The following is a 24,256-nucleotide window of genomic DNA, read 5'->3' on the forward strand; positions in this document are numbered from 1 at the left end:
CTGAGCACATGGGTTCTGGCCTGGCTCATCTGTTTGGCTTAAATAAGGTGGTTGAGTGGGAGAGATAGGCCATTATGAGGGGCACTAAGGGAAACGAGGTGTGTTATTCAAGAAATTGCTCATGCTCATGTAAATAACCTCACTCATGTCCATGCACGTACCCCTAATTAAACACAGTGGGTCACAAAAAATGAGTTCAGCTGTATTTGCATAAATATCATAATGAAACATGTTCCTTTGTTTTCTAGTTAAAATAAATAATTTTTATTTTAAGAAGGAATGGGATCTGTAAGGTAGGAGCAGAACTCACAGAGTCTGAAACTAGAGGGTAGTTATGGACCCAAGGTGGTTGGAGTACTCCAAATGTTACTACTATCTAACATTTCCCCCAAGACTTAGTAACATTTAAAGTTGTTTTATTCTACTCTGTTTTAAGACTTGCTTGCAAAGCTCAGCATCACAGGTTTGATTCCCTAGTAACCATGTGAAGCCAGATGCATAAAGTGGCAAGAGACCTTAGTGTGACCATTCTCTCTCTCCCTCTCTCTCTCTCTCTCTCTCTCTCTCTCTCTCTCTCTTTCTCTCTCTCCCTGAAAACAAATAAAACTATTTTTTTTAAAAAGGACAGAGTATTATCTTCAAGGCTAATCTATGTTCTCTCCTAATTTCTGAGATCTCAGCTGGGAGGACTCACCTCCTGGGGTAACTCAATGGCTAGGACCTGTGTCATCTTGATATCTTTTTACTCATAAGGATGAGCTGGCTGTCACCTTCACTCCAGGTGGGCTGTTTTCCAGAACCCCTATATATGGCCTCTCCACATAGCCTCCTTTTGCTTCCTTACAGTATGGTGGCTAGGTCCCAAGAGGAAGCATCTTGAGACAGCAGGATACAGTGTATGGCATACTTATGGTGGAGCCTTGGAAACTGCGCAGCATCCTCTGGCCACACTGTTAGTCAAGGCAGTTGCAAAAAAATTCCCAGATTCAAAGAGAAAAACTACAAATCTTGAATGGAGGAGTGTCAAGAGCACACCTACATCAGGAGGGATGGGAGGGACTGTTGAAGCCATCATGGAAAACACAGTACTGCTATTTCTGCTTCTGTAAAAAGTTGAGGATATGTCTTTAATCCCAGCACCCAGAAGACAGAGGTAGGAGAATTGCTGTGAGGTCAGGGCCACTCTGAGACTACATAGTGAACTTCAGGTCAGCCTCGGCTAGAGCAAGACCCTAACTCCAGTAAACAACAACAACAAAATAATGTTTTAATTTTGACCTTTTCTTGTCCTAGTGATATATAGTACAATGCTCTCTTGTGATGCCCATCTGTAGGCTATGTGCTTTGAGCACATTTAAGGTGGGCTGGACTAAGCCACGAGGTTCATAACTTAGGTGTTTTAAAAGTATTTTTGACTTGTGATATTTTCAACATGCAGGCTTACAGTGAGTTTATTAGGACATAAATCAATTACAAGTCCAGGCTGCACCTGGAAAACAGGTGTGAATCACTCAATTTGTTGTTCCACTGCAATAAAGAGGCCAAGATTAAGAAAGTGGCCTGAGCTAGAAGTATGAATTAGGAAACCCTCAGCAAGCAGACACTGCTTAAGGACACAAGAAGGAGCAAGCAAAGCTGTGGAAGACTGGGGCATACAGAGCGAGCCTTAGACACCTCAATCTTTCAAAGTCTGGGAAGTGAAGGGAAGCTAGCAAAACAGACTAAAGAGGACCAATCAGTGAGAAACAAACATACTTACAGGAGTGAACCCTGGAAATCAAGTGGAAGGGAAGAATAATCAAACAGCTATCTTTGTAGCCCATGGGCACTGGAGACTCAGCACCCAGTGAAGAGGCCTGAGCTTTATTTCAGGAGAAACATCTAGAAGTATTATGGAGGACAATTTGTGCATAAAGATAAAAGAAGACAAATTTTGAAAAATATTTTTATAATTTTGTTTTATATACATATATATAATTTTATTTTATTTCAGAAAAAGGGAGAGAGAGAGAGAGAGAGAGAGAGAGAGAGGGAGGGAGAGAGAGAGAATTGGTACACCAAGGCTACTAGCCACCACAAGCAAACTCAAATCACATGCGCCACCTTGTGCATCTGGCTTACATGGGTTCTGGGGAATTGAACCTGGGTCCTTTGCAGGAAAGCGCCTTAACCATTAAGCCATCTCGCCAGCCTGAGAACAAATTTTAGGGTGACTCAATATTATATCTGTGTCTCAATCCTGAGGGTGTTTAAAGAACTAGACATGGGGGCTCAAGAACCTTGATGAAGTTAGGAGTGAAGGAAGGACAGAGCAGAGACTGGTAGCAAACATTCCTGGGGAGGCAAATGGCCAAGGCTGTGCTGATAGGGGACAAGTGAGCTGCACTGTCAAGTCTAGCCCGTCCTGAGTGTCCAGGACTCATTTTCTGTTCTGTGGCCCCAGATTAGAATACAAATGCCTCACCTCACTGAGGCAAAGGCTATGGAAGGGGTAGCAGGGATTGAGCAGGCCACAAACCATGGCTGAAGAAAAACCTAGCTACTTTCATAGAAAAAGCACACATTGTATAACCCTAGGAGGACACCGGAGACACAAAATTCAAAACTTAATGAATGGAAACAAATTTTTAAAAGGACCACGCCAATATCCTCACTGCCTGTTTGGCTCCCTTTTTTCCCACTTTTTTTATGAGAGACAGAGAGAGAGAGAGAATTGGCACACCAAGGCCTCCAGCCACTGAAATCGAATTGCAGACATGTGTACCATCTTGTGTATTTGCCTGACCTTGTGCACATGTCACCTTGTGTATCTGGCTTACATGGGATCTGGGAAGTTGAACATGGGTCCTAAGTCTAGGCAAGCACCTTAACTACTAAGCCATCTCTCCAGCCCCAGTTCATTCTTGATAAGAGCTCCTGCCCTGAAAATTTAAATCTTCTGGGAAGATATCTCTATCTCCCCCCTGAGGAAAGGTTAAATGCTCCAAATGCCTTTGAGGCATGTTCTTGGCTCCTCCTGCCTAGTTTCTATAGCTAACACACTGCAAGGACCCAATTACTTGCCGCTCTGTCCTCTTTCTTCATATAATTGGTTTGTTTCTCACCGCGTTTGCTCTATACCCCCTGAGGAAGACACAGTCTCCTGGAAATCAGGTCCTGGATCTTGCTTGAGTCCTCTGAAATGTAGTTTTATGCCACTCTTAAAGTGACAGACAGTGTGATAGCTGTGGTACTGAGGATTTCACATAGAATGTGGGTGGAGTTGGCTGGCATCACATCCCCAGTCTGGGAATATGGCAGAAAGACATCACTGGAGTAATTTGTACATTGAGGACTTGGCATTCTCGATGCTGAGCAGCAAGTCTTAGGTAATCAGCATGGTAATTTGAATGTCAAATATATACCATAGGCTAATTTGTTTGAACACTTGGTCCCCAGGTATTTGGGAAGGTTGTGGAACCTTTAGGAGGTAGAGTCTTGCTGGAGGAAGTATGTCACTGAAGATGGACCGTGAGGTGTTATGTGGCCACCCCTGCTTGCTATTCTCTATCTCTCTGTCTCTGTTTCTCTCTCTATCTCTCCCCTTCTCCATGTGGATGTGCAGCTATGACACTGGCTTCCCACTCCTGCCATGCTTCTCCTCCATAACAGATTTCACTCTTTACAACTACTAGCTGAATTTAACCCTTTCCTTCCCTAAGTTGGGTAATTTGTCCCAACAACAAGAAAGTGATGCAATTATGTTTATTAACATTGTTGATATATACTTACATCTAGCATATTAAATATGCTCATAGCACATATAAGTTTTGAAATAGTGGTTTGAATTGGGTGACAACCATTATTAAGAATATTATGAATGCTAGGTCCCCAGCTGATGACAATTTGGGTTTTGGATCCTTGTTGAAGGAGGTGTGTTGTTGGGAGTGGTCATGTGGGTATTATAGTCTGCTCCCTCTTGCCAGTGTTTGGCACACTATCCTGCTGACGTTATCCACTTGATGTTGGCCAGGAAGTGATGTCAACGTCTGCTTATGCCACATTTTTCCCTACCATCATAGTGTGAGTGTCCCCTTTAGTTTGTAAGCAAAACAAATCCTTTCCTCCCATGTTTTTTGTCAGGTGCTTTGTGCCAACCACAAGAAGGTAACTACAACATAGGGTCTCACCAAGGATGGCCTCAAATTTGCAATCATCCTGACTCAGCCTTAGGGTTAAGATTAAAAACAGCACCATGATTCCAAGCATATATGTGTAATTAACAAGCATTGTATTTCCTTGTGAAATTTCCTCTCCCTTGTTGTGCTTCACACATGGCCATGGCTCTGGAGGGAGTGGGACCAGAGGTTCAATTTCATTTATTCATCTCCATTGGCTCAGCTTTAATATGAGATCCCTAAGAGTTCTTTGTAGTGTTAAGGAGAGTATCCCCAATACTAATTAGTGGTCTAATCATTGGAAGTCATTACTATTATAATTAATATTCCTTGTCCTCAAATATTATCTTATTCTCTCTCCCCAACATGTTTGTCTACACTTTTACTTATTGGAAATATGGCAGTACCTTCTCTTAGGTCAAAGTAAAATCCCTCACCATTTGGTCTATTAGAGTTTCTCAGGGCAATTTGTTCACAGGTGGGGAATTTTCCAGAAGGTCTGGGGTTCTGAGGAAGAAAAGGCATAGTCACAACTCACTCTTGGCATTAATCATGATTCATCCAGGAAAAATAAGCCACCCAACTGCTTAAAGCAGAGGTATTTGAGTGCAGGGGACTGGTTAAATGGATGATGGGAAAGCTGAGAAAGACAGTGACATGATTAAGTAAAGCAATAACAGGAAGCCACCACATCCCCAGATGGCAAGGACAGAAAAGGGAATAGTGACCAGTAAAGCATTTGTCATGAAAGCATGAAAATCTGCATTTAGGTCTACAGCACCCACATAAAATGACAGGCCATGGTATGTACCTGAAATCCAAGTTCTGGATAAACAGACAAGCAATTCCTGAAGCTCACTAGCTAGCTAGTCTAGCTGAATTAGTGCTCTCTAAGTTAGGTGAGAGATGGTGTCTCAAAGACTAAGGTAGATAGCAATTGAGGAAGAAGATACAAGACTTCTTCCTCTGTGCTCCAAATGCATGCATGAGCGTGTGCTCACATGTCTGCACACACATGATTCATGCAATAAATACTCTAGCAAAGGACAACTAACTACCCAGCCTCCTGTGACCCCTAACAGATGATGAGTCCTATCCTCTAACCTCCCCATAAGCTGCTTCCCTGCTCCTGCTCTCCCAACCATAGCTTCACTTTCTGTGAACTTTGAGATCTTCCTCTCTGTTTTCCTTCAATCCACTCCTCATTGTATGCTCTTCAGCTGGAGCTGAGCAGTTTTCCCTGCTTCCCCACCTAGGGTAGTCTCCTGGTGCAGGATTTTAGAGCATCGTGTACCTCTCCTTCACATCAGTTGTCTCAGTTGCAATCATGTTTGTCTGTACATTGATGTCTTCCTCTAGACAAAAGCTGTTTCTTTTTCTCTAGTCTTTCCCTCCTCTGCACCAGGCATGGTGGCTGCATCATACCAGGTATATAGTAAAGATCCGTAAATGTGTACAGGATAGACAGGTGAGCAAGTGTGTGTGACTGGATGGGTAGTTGAGAGGTTAGTGTGGGTGGAGAGATAGTGGAAAGTTGGGCAGCATGGATGGATGGGTGCATGGAGGAGTGGATAGATTGTAGGATGGGAAGATAACTGTTTGTATGTCTGAGTAGAGGGTAGAAGGACAGGTTTGTATATATATTATGGATAAGGGCTAGGTGGATCAATGATAAAGAATGGATTGATGGGTATATGGGTGTGGTGGTTTGATTCAGGTGTCCCCCATAAACTTAGGTGTTCTGAATGCTAGGTTCCCAGCTGATGGATATTTGGGAATTAATGCCTCCTGGAGGGAGTGTATTGTTGGGGGTGGGCTTATGGGCTTTATAGCCAGTTTTCCCCACGCCAGTGTTTGGCATACCCTCCTGTTGCTGTGGTCCACCTTATGTTGGTCAGGGGGTGATGTCCACCCTCTGCTCATGCCATCGTTTTGCCCTGCCATCGTGGAGCTTCCCCTCAAGCCTGTAAGCCAAAATAAATCTCTTTTTCCTGGAAGCTGCTCTTGGTTGTGTGATTTCTACCAGCAATTTGAACTGGACTGCAACAATGGGTGATTAGAGACAGGAAGGAGTGAACAGAGGAGATGTGCATGCTCCTGTGTGTTAGTGTCAGGACATATCACTCATAGGGTGCACTTTGAGCATGAAGCTCTTTACTGAATTGCTCTCTGGCATGCATAGTGCCCAGGATTTATATGTTTCCTTTCCATTTTCATCTGTACTCTCATGAAAGAGAACTTTATTGCTGGGAAAATGAGAATATTTTCACCATTTGAGGGATTGTGAGTTTTACTTAAAGTCTTGAGAGGAATCTATAGTCAATTCCCCCACCCAAGTGCAAATCATTTTTGATAAGCTATGAATTCCAACTGTTAGTTACTTTCCTTGTTGCTAAGATAATGCAACCTACAAGAAGGAATTTAAGGAAGGTCCTTAATTGTATAGCTGACCATGGTGGGAAGGCATGGTAGCCAGTGGGGTGGGGAGTGACGAGCCACATTCACAGTGAGGACGCAGAAAACAATGAATGCTGGTGCTCAGCTAAGCTTCTCCTTTTTATTCAGTCCAGGATTCCAGTCTATGGAGTTGTGCTACCTACATTTAGTGTGGGTCTCCCCACTTCAATTAACCAAATCAAGAAAGTTTCTTACAAGTAATCCCAGAAATTTGTCTCCTAGGTGATTCTAGATCCAATCTAGTTGACAATCAAGATTAACCACCACAAATCCACCCTTTGCCAATTTAACATCTCAACATGTCATTTTCAATCCATAACTTTCCACCCTTGGATCCCATAGGCTTATATCCATCTCATAAAGCAAAATGCATGCAGTTCCACTTCAAAGGTCTCATAGTCTTCAACAGTCCTGCCACTGTTCAAACAAAATGAGTCAAACAAAAATTTTTTTTTCAGTTTTTTTGTTCAAACAAAAATGAGTCTCATTTGAGGCTCAAAGCAATTTCTTAACCAAATGCCTCTATAAAATTTGGGGCTTGAAGATGAACAGGGGCTAAGAGTGCTTGCCTCATAAGCACAAGGGTCTGAATAGGCCTGAATTCAATCTTCAGCACCAATGTAAAAAGTTGAGCATGTTCACACATGCTTGTAACTCCAGTCCTGTGTGGAGAATCACTGGCACTCACTGGTAAGCTATTCTGACCAAAAAAGATGGCAGCTCTGTTCTCTTATGGCCTCCATACACATGTGCATGGTGTGCACACATTTGTACACTCATATGCATAAACTTTACATACACATGCCATGCATACACACAAAAAATAAACAAGTTATATGTTTCCAATATATAATGGCACAGAGTTAACATTTCTATTCCAAAAGAGAACAATGAAACTCCATAAGCCCCTTGACCCCGCCTTTTTGTTTTGTTTTGTTTTGTTTTGTTTTGTTTTGATTTTTCCAAGGTAGGGTCTTGCTCTAGCCCAGGCTGACCTGGAATTCACTATGTAGTCTCAAGCTGGCCTTAAACTCACAGTGATCTTCCTACCTCTGCCTCCCCAGTGCTGGGATTAAAGGCATGCACTATCACACCTGGCCAGCCTCCTTTTTAAATTCAACTTATAAACTTTATTATTTTACATATAACTAGAAAACCTGACAAGGTCTTTTAGGGACCTTTCATTAAATTTGGTCCCATTTTACAAATATAAATTATTTTAAAATTTATTTTCATTAGTTATGGACATACTTAGTATGTAAAGAACCCATGTTGGTATCATCCCTTCCGTCATCTCTGCCCCTTTGCCAAATGGGCCCTCCTTGTTGGGGATTTGGGGATGCAGGTTATCCCCATGGGGATTGTGGGTTGTTCATTGTGGGAGCAGCAGTCAGCCAATTATTGGACCACAGTTGAAAAAAGAAGAAAACCAAAACCTCAACCCAAAATAAGAACAAGACCCAGCAGGGAAAACCCAAAATTCTCCATCTTCATATTGAGTATCTGGGGTTTGGGGTAGAATCATCTGGACTCCAAAGAATTTTAGTAGCCTCATTTATCCATTTCTGATGCTTACAGCACACTGAGCCTCTCTCTTAGGCCAGCTCCATTCCATGGCTGCAGGCTTTCTCTGCATGCACCTCATGGTTCTAGCATCTCTAACATCCTGGTCTCTCCATTGCAACTTAGGCATCACCTTCACAGCTTCATACAATGGCCTCTCAGGGCCTCTTGGCAGGAATGCCAACCCTGTCACTCATTGCCTGTTCTCAGCAGCTCTCTGGATTGATGTTACAAGACTCCATGGGCCTAATTAAACTGGATGAAAGGCCTTAATTGCAGGACTGATATTTCTCTGACAAAAGATTAAATTCCACTCATGGAAAGAAGCCTCAGCTTGTGTCTTAGAGTTCAGCCTATGCTACATTGAGCTTGCTATGTCCCCTCACACTGGAGCTCTCCGCAACTCAAGAAACGTGAAGGGAGAGTGGCAGTGAGCAACAGAGGTGCAGAACACGAGGTAGAAGAACACGTGGAACAGCGAGAGAACTAGAGTAGCTGTGGCTCCCTCCCCTCCTCCACTGCCTGTGCCCAGCTTCAGTGAACAGAGCAGTGGTCCTGGGACCTGGCCACGCCAACTTGAGCCAACAGTGGGACCCAAGCAGGAGCAGAGTCTGGCAGCAATATCAGCAGCTCCGGCACAGGTAACAGCGGCCCGAGCAGCAGCAGATCCAGTAGCAGCAGCAGCGGCAGACCCAACAGGAGCAGACCCAGTAGTGGCAGCAGTGGTAGACCCAGCAGCAGCAGCTTCAGCAGCAGAGGTGGCTCCAGCTGTGGCAGCTACAGCAGCAGCATCAGAGGCAGCAGCAGTAGTGGTCCCAGCAGCAGCTTCAGCAGCAGCAGCGACAGACCCAGCAGAGGCAGCTCTAGCAGCAGCAGTTCCAGTAGCGGGTGTGCTGATCTGCAGGGCCACAGTTGCCAGGCTCAGTTTGCTCCACAGGAAAAGCCAGTGCCCAGCTCCAGAAATCAGAACAGCAGCCCAATGACCAGGCAGCATTTTGACTGAGAACAAAATCATCCAAGGTAACTGGGATTGCACCAGGGAAGGGTCTCACTTGGTCACAAGCTGACTTGGATCCCTCAACAGACCAGAAAACTTAACCTCTATGTTGATAGAGGATCTGGTTGTTATAATAACTACTCTTGCATACATACTTGGGGCTGTTTTTGATTGAATGGGTACAGTGTTTAGTTAACTTTTAGAATCTACCTGTATTTTATTCTACTCAGTCTACTTGAATACACCCATAGAAGTGAAAGTCAACACCTAGGAGCACCTTTGTAGACACTCTGAGAGTCATAAGAGCACACCTAACACCTTAAGCTCCTACCCTGAAAATATATAACATCAAATCAATTGATACAGCTAAGAATACCCAGCTAGCTAGAAAATCCAAGCATTAACTTAATCCAAGATTCAAAAATATATACATTATAACACAAGAAACACTAAAAAGCAAGACGATACAAATCCACATAAAAGTATTAATACATCAGAAATGACCTCCAGTGAGAACAAATTAGAGGAAATCCCTGAGAAAGATTTCAAAAGAATGATTGTAAGTATGTTCAAAGAAGTCAGAGAACAAATCAAGGGAGTCACAGAGGAACTCAAAGAGGAAAGCAAAGGAATCAAAGAAGACACAGGACACAAATTTCATGAAATAAAGAAGGCAATACAAGACAGAAATAAGGCAATAGAAATAATAAAGAAAAACCAGTCAGAATTACTAGCAATGAAGAACACAGTTAATGAAATAAAAAACTCTGTAGAAAATCACACCAGTAGACTGGATGAAGGAGAGGAAAGAATATCTAAGCTAGAAGACCAGGTAGAAGATCGAATACAGTCCAACAAAGAGAAAGACAAACTTATAGAAAATTATGAGTGGGAATTTCAAGATATTTCGGACACTATGAAAAGATCAATATAAGAATTCAGGGCATATAGAAGGAGAAGAATTCCACCCAAAGGCATAGTAGGCGTCTTCAACAAAATCATAGAAGAAAATGTCCCCCAAATTGGGAAAGAGGTGCCAATGCAAATACAGGAAGCCTTTAGAACCCCAGCCAGACAAAACATGAAAAGAACCTCTCCTCGCCATATTATAATCAAACTTCCAAACACACAACAAAAGAAAAAATATTGAAAGCAGTTAGAGAGAAAAATCAAGTTACCTATAAAAGCAAGCCCATCAGGATTATAGCAGATTATTCAACACAAACTTTAAAATCCAGAAGGGCTTGGAGTGATATATTCCAAGTTCTGAAAGATAACAACTGTCAACCAAGGTTACTTTATCCTGAAAAGTTATCTATTCAAATATATGGAGAAATAAGGACATTCCATGACAAAAGCAGGTTAAAGGAGTATTTGAAGACAAAACCAGCTCTACAGAAAATACTTGATAGAATCGTCCATGCTGAAGAAAGGAAAGCACACATATAAGGAACCTAGAAAAAACAAGCAATACTCAAATACTAGTTGACACAAGAAAGCAAAGGTAGAATTGGAACCACAAAAAAAAAAAATGGCAAATATAAATACATACCTTTCAATAATATCTCTCAAAATCAATGGCCTCAATGCCCAATGAAAAGGCATAGGTTTGCAAACTGGGTAAAAAGCAGGATCCTACAATTTGTTGTCTCCAAGAAACTCACCTTTCTACAAAGGATAGACATTATCTTAGGGTGAAAGGTTGGAAGACGGTGTTTCAAGCAAATGGGCCTAGAAAACAAGCAGGGTTTGCTATCCTAATATCTGACAAGGTAGACATTAGTCCAACGTTACTCAAGAAAGATAAGGAAGGTCACTTTATATTGATTAAGGGCACACTCCAACAAGAGGACATTAGAATCCTAAACATATATGCATCTAACATGGGGGCTCCCAAATTCATCAAACAAACACTATTACAACTAAGGTCACAGATAACACCAAACACAGTGGTGGTGGGTGACTTTAACACCCCACTTTCATCAATTGACAGGTCATCCCGGGAAAAAATAAACAGAGAGGCATCTGGACTAAATAAGGTCATAGAAGGAATGGACCTAACAGATATATACAGGACATTTCATCCAAAGGCTGCAGAATATACATTCTTTTCAGCAGCACATGGAACATTGTCTAAAATAGACCATATAAAAGGGCACAAAGCAAATCTTGACAAATTCAGGAAAATTGAAATAATTCCTTGCATTCTATCTGACCACAAAGAAATTAAACTACAAATCAGTAGCAAGAAAGGCTACAGAGCATAAACAAAACCATGGAAACTAAACAATACACTACTAAATGATGAATGGGTCAAAGAGGAATTCAAGACAGAAATCAAAAAATTTATAGAGTCAAACGATAATGAGAACACAACATATCAAAATCTCTGGGACACAATGAAGGCAGTTCTAAGAGGTAAATTTATAGCATTAAGTGACTATATGAAGAAATTAGAAAGGTCGCAAGTAAATGACCTAATGCTTCACCTTAAAGCCTTGGAAAAAGAAGAACAAGAAAAACCAAAAATCAGTAGGTGGGAAGAAATAATAAAGATTAGGGCAGAAATTAATGAAATAGCAACAAAAAAACAATCCAAAGAATTAATGAAACAATGATTTTGTTCTTTGAAAGGATAAACAAGATTGATAAACCCTTAGCAAATCTGACCAAAAGAAAGAGAGAAGAGATACAAATTAATAAAATCAGAGATGAAAAAGATAACATCACAACAGATTCCAGAGAAATTCAAAAAATCATAGGGACATAATATAAAAGCATATACTCCACAAAGTATGAAACTCTGGAAGAAATGGATGATTTCCTTGATATATATGACCTACCTAAGTTAAATCAAAATGAGCTTAATCACTCCGAACAGTTATCAGTAATCTCCCAACTAAAAAAAGCCCAGGCCCAGATGGATTCACTGCTGAATTTTACCAGACCATTAAGGAAGAGCTAACACCATTGCTTCTTAAGCTTTTCCGAGAAATAGAAAAAGAAGGAATCCTACCAAACTCCTTCTATGAGGCCAGCATCACCCTGATACAAAAACCAGGCAAAGATAGAACTAAAAAAGAAAATTACAGACCAATCTCCCTCATGAACATAGATGAAAAAATTCTCAACAAAATATTGGCAAACAGAATACAAGAGTATATCAAAAAGATCATTCACCTTGACCAAGTAGGCTTTATCCCAGTGATGCAGGGATGGTTCAATATACACAAATCTATAAATGTAATACATTACATAAACGGGTTGAAGGACAAAAATCACATAATCATCTCATTGGACACAGAGAAAGCATTTGACAAAATCCAACATCCCTTCATGATAAAAGTCCTACAGAGACTGGGAATAGAAGGAACATATCTCAATATAATAAAGGCTATTTATGACAAGCCTACAGCCAACATATTACTAAATGGGGAAAAACTGGAAGCTTTTCCACTAAAATCAGGAACAAGACAAGGTGTCCACTGTCCTGTCTTTTATTTAATATAGTTTTGGGAGTCTTAGCCATAGCAATAAGGCAAGAGACACACATAAAAGGGATACAAATTGGAAAGGAAGAAATCAAGTTATCATTATTTGCAGATGACATGATTCTCTACATAAAGGACCCTAAAAACTCTACTAGCAAACTGTTAGAGCTGATCAAAACCTACAGCCATGTAGCAGGATACAAAATAAATACACAGAAATCAGTAGCCTTCATATATACTAACAACAAACACACAGAGGATAAAATCAGAGAATCTCACCCATTCACAATTGTATCAAAAAAAAAAAAAATAAAGTACATTGGAATAAACCTAACCAAGGAAGTAAAGAATCTCTACAATGAGAACTTTAAAACACTCAAGCGAGAAATTGCAGAAGACACTAGAAAGTGGAGAAATATCCCTTGTTCCTGGATTGGAAGAAGCAATATTGTGAAAATGGCAATCTTACCAAAAGCAATCCACACATTTAATGCAAGCCCTATCAAAATTCCAAAAGCATTATTCATGGAAATAGAAAAAAACAATCCAAAAATTCATTTGGAATCACAAAAAACCTCGAATATCTAAAATAATACTGAGCAACAAAAATGAGGCTGGTGGTATCACCATACCTGATTTTAACCTATACTACAGAGCCATAGTAACAAAAACAGCATGGTACTGGCACAAAAACAGACATGTAGATCAGTGGAGCAGAATAGGGGACCCAGATGTAAGCCCAAGTGGCTATAGCCACCTGATATTCGATAAAAATGCCAAAAATACTCACTGGAGAAAAGACAGCCTCCTCAGCAAATGGTGTTGGGAAAACTGGATATATATCTGCAGAAGGATGAAAACAGATTCTCTCTTGCCATGCACAAGAATTAAGTCCAAATGGATTAAAGACCTTAACATCAGACCTGAAACTCTGAAACTGCTAGAGGAAAAAGTGGGGGAAATCCTTCAACATATTGGTCTTGGCAAAGACTTTCTGAATACAACCCCAATTGCTCAGGCAATGAAACCACAGATTAACCACTGGGACCTCATGAAAGTACAAAGATTTTGCACTGCAAAGGATACAGTGAAAAAAGCAAAGAGGCAACCTACAGAATGGGAAAAAATCTTTGCCAGCTATATATCTGATAGAGGATTAATGTCTAGGATATACAAAGAACTCAAAAAGTTAAATAATAAGGAATCAAACAAACCAATCAAAAAATGGGCTATGGAGCTAAATAGAGCATTCTCAAAGGAAGAAATGCAAATGACATATAAGCATCTAAAAAATTTTTCTACGTCACTAGTCATCAGGGAAATGCAGATTAAAACTACATTGAGATTCCATCTCACTCCAGTCAGATTGGCCACCATCATGAAAACAAATGATCATAAATGTTGGCGAGGATGTGGAAAAAGAGGAACCCTTCTACACTGCTGGTGGCAATGCAATCTGTCCCAGCCATTGTGGAAATCAGTGTGGAGGTTCCTAAAACAGCTAAAGATTGATCTACCATATGACCCAGCTATAGCACTCCTAGGCATATATCTGAAGGAATCATCTCATTTCCTTAGAAGTATGTGCTCAACCATGTTTATTGCTGCTCAATTTATAATAGCTGGGAAACGGAACCAGCGTAGATGTCCCTCAATTGATGAGTGGATAATGAAGATGTGGCACATTTATACAATGGAGTTCTACTCAGCGGTAAAGAAAAATGAAGTTATGAAATTTGCAGAAAAATGGATGGATCTGGAGAGGATTATACTAAGTGAGGTAACCCAGGCCCAGAAAGCCAAGCGCCACATGTTCTCTCTCATATGTGGATCCTAGCTCCAGATGATTGTACTTCTTCGTGAGAAGGAAAATACTTAGTAGCAGAGGTCAGTAAGTTAAAAAGGAGACATAAAGGGAAGAGAAAGAATGGAATAGGGTACTTAATAGGTTGATATTGTATATATGTAAGTACAATGATTGAGATGGGGAGGTAATATGATGGAGAATGGAAGTTGAAAGGGGAAATTTGGGGGGGCAGGGAGGGAATTACCATGGGATTTTTTTTATAATCATGGAAAATGCTAATAAAAATTTTAAAAAAATACATTCAAAAATAAAAACATTTTAAAAAAGAATTGAGATGGTAAAAAAATAAAAAATAAATAAAAAGGAGAGAACAACAGATTTAAATGAAGACATCATATACAACATTAATGAAATGCATCTGCTGCTGGAGATTAGCATTGTGTCAGCAAGACAGGTGCGGAGTGGGCTAAAGGTCCAACTTTGATTCCCAACACAACCCATTATCAAATATATCAAATACTTGTTGGTGAGTACAGCGCAATCCCAAAAGTCCCCTGAGGTGTTTCTGGACCCCAGCGTCTCTCTGATAATACCAGGACTCTGTAGAATGCCTCCTTCCCAGTGCTTAGGACCAACGAGGGCCTTGCACAATGGCAGGGCTGGACTACTGGCTACATCACCCATGTGGGGTTACTGGTCTTCTTGTCCATCAACTGTTCCTTAAAACTGTGGCCTTTCCAAGGCAGAACTCTTATCTACTCCACAGCAGAGCAAACCCCAGAGCTGAGCACTAAGAATAGTCCGGGAACACATGCTGGCATAGCAAGTTCAACTTTGGCTTTCCATATGATGCCTCAAGGCCACTACCTCTGAGCTACTCACAATGCAAAGACAGAGGATAAGTACATGAGAATATTTCAGTGTAGTCAGTGGGACTCCAGAGGAAGTACAGGAGTCATGGTATACCAGAGAAAGGGGAAGTGACTAGGCAAAGGAGGTCCCTTAGGCTTAAGCTGGGTTTGAGGGATAGGGGTGACAGTGACTCACTTTGTATTCTTTGGAGAACTTCTCTGGTCCTCATGTTTTCCTAAGTACATTATATGGTTTCTTTCAGTTAATCTCACAGATGCCCAAATAAGGAGCTTCTCTAATATCTTTTGTACAGGTGAAGAGATTGAGAGAGAAGTTAAATGATGTGCCCCCCAAATCACAAGACTGGTGAACATTGGCTATAAGGACAACTGAGGGGGTCCCTGGGTTCAAGACCACTACCCTACCCTCTGAACCAGAAGAAAGGGATTCCCAGGTAAAAGGGCCGCGTTGGGCAGCCATAATGAAGCAGCATGCCAGAGCTACTCATTCCCAGAATGGAAGTTTGAAAATATCAGAGATGTGTTTGCTTCTGTTAAGGTCTAGAAAGCAAAAGTATAATAAATTCTGGCTTAGGTAAAAAAAAAAGATTCTGAAACGTAATGTTATGAGTGCTAATACATCTGCTTTTCTATTTTTCAATATTTAAATTAGCCCTTTAAAAGTACATAAAAGCACACATATTAGGATGTACATTTCCCTTCCCCTTGAGGCTCCCATATGGCTCTGTCGGAGCCTGTCTTTGTGGGAAATTCTGATATTTTGTTCACTGTGAATTTTTACATTAATTATTTTATTTTTATTATTGATTTGCATGTGTATTTGTGTGCATGCCAAGGTCTCTTGCCACTGCAAACAAATGCCAGAGCTTATGCCACTCTTTGTATCTGGCTTTACAGGGGTGTTGGGGAACTGACCTTAGGCGAGCAGGCACCTTTAACAGTTGAGCCACATCTCCAGCTCCAATTTTTATTTTTAAAGTTGATGTAAAATGTTATCGATTTTGGTGACTGTGCCTATTTTTGGCACCTATTCCTCACTTGCCTCACTTTACTTGTCCCAAGGTGAAGAGCCATGAAATTGCCTGCCTGGTGAGGCTGGAGTAAGGGGTTGGGGATGAAAGCTAGAAGAAAGGGCCTAGTGGGTTGTACCTTTTGCTCACAGAGAGCCCCTGTGCTAGAATCTAGAGTTTAGATTTCTCCTGTGGGCAATGGGAAAACACTGAAGGGGTTGTTTTTGTTATTTTCAAGGTAGGGCACTCTCTAGTCCAGGCTGACCTGGAATTCACAACATAGTCTCAGGCTGGCCTCCAACTCACGATGATCCTCCTACCTCTTGCTCCTGAGTGCTAGAATTAAAGACATGCACCACCATGCCCCAGGGGAGGAGAGAGGGTGGGAGGGAGGGAGATAGAGAGACAATGGACCCATCAGGGCCTCTAACCACTGTAAGCAAACTCAGATGCTTATACCACTTCATGCACCTGGCTCTACGTGGGTACTGGAGACCTGAACCACAGTTGTTAGCCTTTGCAGGTAAGTGCCTTAACCACTGAACAATATCTCCAGCCTCCACTGAAGTATTTTAAGGAAGAAAATGGGAGGCCATATTCTTTCTTAGAATGATCACCCTGGCAGTGCTCAGATGGATGAGATAGGCCTGATCTAGGGTAGGATTGATGGGGCAGAGGGCATTGCCAGGGTTTGTGGATGGGGCAGCAGGAAAGTGAGTCTGAGGAGACTGTGGAAACTGCTGAGAGTCCAGGAGCCTGCAGGATGGCCTGATCCAGTAAAGCTGGATTTTCCCAACAAGAGAGGGCCAAGGAAGCACTTGAGGTAACTACATGCAAAATGATGGGCCCTCCTTCTACAAATCCTGAGACCCTCTTCCCCATTACCCAGAGTGAAGTGTAGCTGGAAGACTTTGGCAGCATCAAAAATCCAACATGCTTTTGTCTAAATTGTGTGAGACCCCAAAGGGAAGGTAGGTGGCTAGGAACTGGAGGCCATCTAAGACAAGTAGGCAATAGACCAAGCCCTGTGTTTTCAGTGCCAACATCACTGTCATCCAGTGACAACTTTCATTCCCCAGAACCTCTGGAAACACAAGGCCCCCCTACCTTATTGAAAGGCCATGAGCTCACATGGAAACCCTACAAAGCACATAGAGCCAAAACAACCAAAAGCATGGTCCATTTTTTTGGCCTTCAGTGAATCTATTCCAAATGATTCTCTATTGTCCTCACAGCTATATTTTATCTTCTCATCTTCCTTCTCTGTGTCAGAAGGTCAAAGTATAGCTACAATATATTTTTTTTTCCAAATTCTTAACAGAAACCTCTAATCCAGGTCAGTTTTGTAGTTTGACAGTGTCCAAACCAGAAAATCCATTAAGATTTGCCACAAAAGACTTAAAAGCAACATTCGTGGTATCTTTACTTAATATAGGCAAACTGGAAACAGCCCAAATGACCTTCAGTGGTGGATGGATACAACTTATGGTGTATTCATACCCTGGAACATGACTCAACAATAAAATAATATGAATATGTGCAACACGTCTAGGACTGTTAAAAGCATTTTGCTGAGAAAAAGAACTGGCTGCTAAGAGCACAGTGTATGATGCCATTCATGAATTTGAGGCAGGATCAATGGTAACATATTTCAGAGCAGTAGGCATATTGAAGGGCAGGAGATGCGAGGGAACTTTCTGGAATGACAGAACTGTTCCATATATCATCAAGTTGAGTGGCAACCACACTGGTATACACATAATAAAAAGTCATCAACCTGTACACCAGGATCTGTTCATTTTACCACATATAAATTAGACCTCAGCTTAAAAATATATAAGATCAAGTTAAATGATGTTTTTAAAGGAAGGTGATTGACGCATGTATGTGTACATACAAATCTTTGTAATGATGCTAAAATGAAGGTCCTGGCTGAAATCTATGGCTATAGATCGACACTGCCCAGTAGAATTGTCTCCAGAGACATAAGTGATCCATGTCTTCTCTGTGGCTACTGAGCACTTGAAATGTAGCTGGTGCCATTAATGAACTAAATCTTATTTAGTTTCATTTGAATTGATTTGAAGTTAGGTATAAATGCCACCTAATGGCTAATAGCTGCTTTTTCAGACATTGTGCCATGGATTTCATACACCCAAGTATATAATCAGAGGTGTGAATTTTTCATATCTACTCAGGTTTGGGAACATTCAGTATGCCCTCTGGGGGAATAGGATACCTTTGGGGCCAGGCTGAGTGCTATGGAGATAGGAAGTGTTTTAGAAATTCTCATCTAGGGGCTGAAGAGATGGGTCAGTGGTTAAAGGGACTTACTTACAAAGCCTGACAGCCTGGATTCAATCCCCCAATACCCATGTAAACCACATGTACAAAGTTGCACATGTGTCTGGAGTTCATTTGTAGTGGCAAGAGGATTTGGCACACTCATTACATGCTCCCTTCTTGCAAATAAATAAACAAAACTGTTTTTTTATAAAGATGTTTTCTACTATTCCGTATTGTCTCTGTTTTCTCTGAACAAACTGTCACCGACTTTACTTTGTCTCCTGATTAGTTCAGATTTCCCTGGAGTACTTCTGGGTTCTTGGTCACTTCTCCACTTTCGTGAATGGAGTGACTGATACTTTGATCAGTGGCTCTATACCTGAGCTAGCCATCTGGTAGGTTTTGTGCCATATGGATGATCAAAAGTTCATAATTATACTAGGTCCTCCCAACCCCACCAAATGCTACCCCATATTTTTCACACTCACTACCCCAATTCTTCTCTAGTGCTTCATGAAATTTCTTAAGAAATTATCAAAATTCATGTCAAAATAGTAAATTAAACATTGCCATCTTGTCTGTATTTTGGGGAGAAGATGGGGTTGCAAGGGTCAATGTACAAATCTCCACTGAGTCCTCTGTCTTCAGCCTCACTGGTCTCAGAGAGCTTAAAGTGCCTGTCACCTCCAAGTCCCTGGGCTCCACAGAGCACGTGTCCTTTGCATATATTCCAAGCTCAGAGTTTCTCTGCTCTGCTTTCTCAACCCCATTCCTTCAGCAACCACTAAAGGCTCTCATGCACCATCTCTTTCGAGAGTCTTCCTTGTTAAACAGTTACACTTATATACTCCTTTACCATCATTTCAGTATATGCGGGACAAGTAGCCCGTTTGATCAGGTCAGCATCTTGGATAGGAAGCCCTTGGGGAATGTCTGTAAAGTCTCACAAGTAGGAATAAGTTTCTATGCAGTCTTTACAACCTCTTGGAGAAGACTCTAAGAGTTCCTCACTGTCATATAATCTTGTACTCATCCTCTACTGTGGGAAGAGGAATGGAACCTGTAGGAGCCAGAGTGGGTCAGAAGGAATAAATGGAAAGAACAGACCCTTCCACTTCCATACAAGATAAACTACAGAAAGGCATGTAAGCCTCACACTGAAGACCACTTTAGAAAATAGTGAGGACCATGAGTATAGCTTTAGTAACTTTTTCAAAGGGCTGGCAGGGTAGGGGTAGGGGAATGCAGGAGCTCCAGAAGTCAGAGACCATGACACTAGAAAGAAAGGCAAAATGACTCTTCAAAATAGTTAATACGTCACATGCATCAACCAATCAGGCAAAACATGGGTCTTAATAATCCCTCCAACCAAGCAGGTGCCAAGAGCATGCACACACAAGGTGTCAGTTTTCAGCATTGTGACAAAATTATGAGAAATCAGCTTAAGAAGATTGATTTTTGGCTCATGGTTTCAAGGGTTCTGGTCCATGGGCCCTTGAATCTGTTGCTTCTGGGCCTGTGTGTGACGAACCAGAAAATCATGAGGAAGGGGCCAGAATGATTCATTACTTCCTCCAAACAAGCTCTACCTTTCACTAGTCTATTCAAATTTTGAATCTATCAATGGATTAAGCCATTCGTTAGGTCAGAGACATGATCTGGAGGCACCATCACATACATACCTATAGTTGTGCTCTGCTAAGCTCCCAGGTGTCTCTCAACCCAATAGTGAGCAATCAAGACTTACTATCACACACAGCCTCTGCACAGTGGAGTGGGATCTAACAGACAGCACAGCCTTGCCACATAGCTATGCCAGGCAACCTTATTTTGTGATCACTGCTGCTTTAGTCTGAATGCCTGTACTGGAGGAATCTTTTAGGAAAATATCTTGTGGGGTCTTGGATTCTCTTATATCTCCCAGTTTACAATAAGGCTTTCTCCCTTCTATTAACCTGCCCAAAGTTATTGAGATGCCTGTAAGCCTTAAGTCAAAAGTACACTGCTACGGTATTACTAAGATGTACTGATCTAAACTGAGCCAATGCTCTGCTGAAAATGAAGGTGTGTGATAGACTTACTGTCCCCTCATCCTTAGAAGACAGATTTCATCCTCAAGGTCTCCTCCTGGCCCAAGACAACTTGAAGCACTGGTCGTTATGCCTGAGTTCTGAGCAGAAAGAGAGAAGAGGAAAGCCACCTTTTGCTTCCTGTGCTTTTGTTGAAGCACCTTTCAGAGGTTCTACTCTGCCACGTCTGCTCCCAATCTATAGGCCATCTAGCAGCAAGAGTGGCTAAAACACTTAGTCATTTATTTAGGCCTACTGCCACATGGAATATAATTGGGGTTCTGCAGAAGAAAAGGGGGAGAAGAGGTACTGGGAAAGATTCCTATTTTGGTACATGTAAGACACTTCCAGCCAGGCATGGTGGCACATAACTTTAATCTCAGCACTTGAGAGGCAGAGATAGGAGGATTCCTGTGTATTTGAGGCCAGCCTAAGACTACATAGTGAATACCAGGTCATCCTGGGCTGTAGTGAGATTCTATCTCTAAAGAAAGAAAAAAAGAAAGGCTTTCTCTAGAGCTAACACACAGAAAAGGAACCACTTACTCTTAACACCACTTTTTTTCTTTCTTTCTTTCAAGGTAGGTTCTTGCTCCAAACCAGTCTGATCTGGGTTCACTCCATAGTGTGAGGGTGGCTTCAAATTCATGGCAATCCTCCTACCTGTGCCTCCCAAATGCTGGGATTAAAGGTATGTGCCACCATGCCCGGCCTTAGCACCACTTTGGGAAAGGAAAACTCACTTTGAATGCAACTCAAAAGTCCTCAGGGGCACAGCTCAGTGTGGGGCTGGAATGAAGAGGGTCAGCATCAGCTGGGAGGAATGGTCACCTTTCCATTGCAAGTCTATAACATAAGGGTGAACCTAACCAATGGGTGCCAGCATTGGAAAACCCTTTCAGGGAAGCCATACATGGAGATTCATGGAGACTTCCAGCCTTAGAGAATTTGCATCACAAGAAACTGCACTGAAGCTCAAGTCAGAATGTGAGGAGAGAGGGTCTGATGCTGACTTTGGAGAGAAGTAGTCATGGAAGAAAGGCATGCTCCCAGCACAGGGGCTCAGAGCCTAGGGGGTACATATAAATATGGGATGGATTGACTGCGGGAGAGAGGCATCATCTTTGAGATCGATGTAGTGTGAGCACAGCTAGGAGAGGCCACCTTTCTGCCTGAGGTTTTTCCTCATTGTCCCCTCCTTCTCTCTTGTCCTCCTCCCTCACACTCCTCCCTCTCCCTTGAACTGAGAAGGATGGTGAAAGACTTCCTCAGGAGCAGACATGATGTGTCTCAGGCTGATTGATTCTGTAAACGAGGGCTTGCTGGTACCTCAACCGCTGCCTACATTTAGTCTGTGGCACTCAATGCAATTTTTTAAACAAATTAATGGGTGAACAAATGAACAATTAAAATAGGACCACCAGATCAGCTGAACTTGCCCTCAGGGGGGAATATTCTCCAAGCAAATAAACACTGATTTACAAAATGGACTTGTTTGGGGTCCACCCAGGACTGTGTCTCAAAGGGACTAAAATGACCTGGAAAATATGTTTGTGCAGTAAAACAAATGATTCTGGTGCCAATTATTTAGAAACAAGCCTCTAATGTGAACAATCAAAAGTGAGGAAAAATCAATGCACTTCTTCTCATGGTGTAGAAATGGAAAACAAGTTTCATCTGACTCCAGCCCCTGGGGAAAAACAACAAATGAATGGTTCTTGTGGAGGGCTCCTGTGCTACCTCTCTGCCCAAGGCTTGGCTCAGAAAGGTGCCAGATTGATGGGCCAGAAAGGTTCTGACCTCAGACCTGACACTTCCAAATGAATTCAGTGTGCACATGTATGCACATACACACAAAACATTCACAGACATGCCTTATACATACAAGTCTATGAATATTCATGGCTGCACGGACTGACCACATAGATAAATACAAAACCATGTGTTTGCTACATGCTCGAGCCATGATGACACATGTGTGCTTAGGAATGGTCACACATGAAGTGAACCCTAAACACAGACACTGCTGTACTGGGCTATGGTCAACTAAGAATGCAACAAGTGAGGACACAGGAAGCTGCTAGCTTTTTTCCCTGGTTAGTCATGAGAGAAGCTTCCCTCACTTGAGGACATTTAGACTTTCATGAGATGGACACATCAAAAGGCACATGTGTGCAGACCATGAAGCACACATCTCAGGATGCTCCCTGGACTGGTTTGCTGTTGCTGTTATAGTGCTACAAACTCAGTGACTTCAAGAACCACGGATTTATTATGTCATAGTTCTGGAGGTCCAGTGGGATAAAATCCAAACATGAAGGGATCTCTTGCAAACTCTGAGAAAAATCTACCCCTCTGGGTTGGCAACTTCTAAAAGCTGCTTAAATTCCTCAGGTCATCCCTCCTCCCTTCCCCTCCCTTTACTCCTTCTCCTCCTTCTCTTTAGTCAGAAGCATAGTAACTCCAATGTCACTCTGGCCCTAACTGCTCTTCTTCCCTGTTCTGTTTCACCCAGGATAATCTCGCTACCTGAATCAGCTGACTAGCAACCTTACCTCTACCTTGCCATTTCCAGGCCTTAAGATATAGACACATTTGGGGGTGGGGTTTATCCTCCTGCCTACCACACTCCCATGTGCTCACAAGAATGAGGACAGAGACACAGGAGGGGAAGGAGGCAGAGCAACTTCATGAGATAATAATAGAGTCTAATCTCTGGCCAGGCCCCACCTTTGAACCTGCCTCATGGAGCTGTGTAACCTTGAACACATTTCAAAACCTCAGTAAGCCTGTTTCATCAGCCTTAAAATGGAAATGACACTCTGGTGCTTTGAACGTAAATAGCCCCGCATAGCCTCGGGTATTTCTGATTAAGAGTAAACCTTCTGCTTAAGTCTCCAACAGGCAGAGTCCTGATGGATGAAGGTGCTGCTGGGGCAGAGTCCAGCCCTACTGGGTGTGTACAGAGCCGGCTTGAGCTCTGGCTGTTCTTGTTCTGTCTCTTTGCTGTGAATGTATGATGAAGTGGGCCAGCTTCCTCCACCATGATGCAGCTTCCCATGAAATATGTCAATCTGGAATAATCCTTTCCTCTCATAAGCTGCTTTGGGGTGAGTGTTTGTCCCAGCAAGGAGAAAGTAGCTACCTAGGACTCTTATAAAGATTGAATGAAATAATACATGCACAGTGACCAGCAGAGAACCTCTCAGTCAGCTATTACTGCTAAACAACCCATAAAGCCTTGTAGGAAAAGCCGCAGTTTTATCCCCCGAGGCTGCATAGTACAGGTCACAGTTCTGGTTTGGTGAGAAAATGTTTTATTTGCCTCTTCTGCTATTCCAGGGCTGGCTGTAGTAGTCCTTTGGAGTTCTGCTTGAAAACTGGTCACTTCTGTCTTGAGCTTATCTCTTTTAAATGTAATTAGAAGCAGCCAGCTCATACTTTCAACACCCAGCCTCAGAATCCCTTCATCCAACTTGACAAATGCCTCAGGCACATTTTTGTGCCTTCCGGTTATTGCAAGTGATAGTGTACCAAATGTTTTGCC

Source organism: Jaculus jaculus, chromosome 9 (genome assembly GCF_020740685.1).
Source record: "Jaculus jaculus isolate mJacJac1 chromosome 9, mJacJac1.mat.Y.cur, whole genome shotgun sequence".
NCBI classification, from domain to species: domain Eukaryota; kingdom Metazoa; phylum Chordata; class Mammalia; order Rodentia; family Dipodidae; genus Jaculus; species Jaculus jaculus.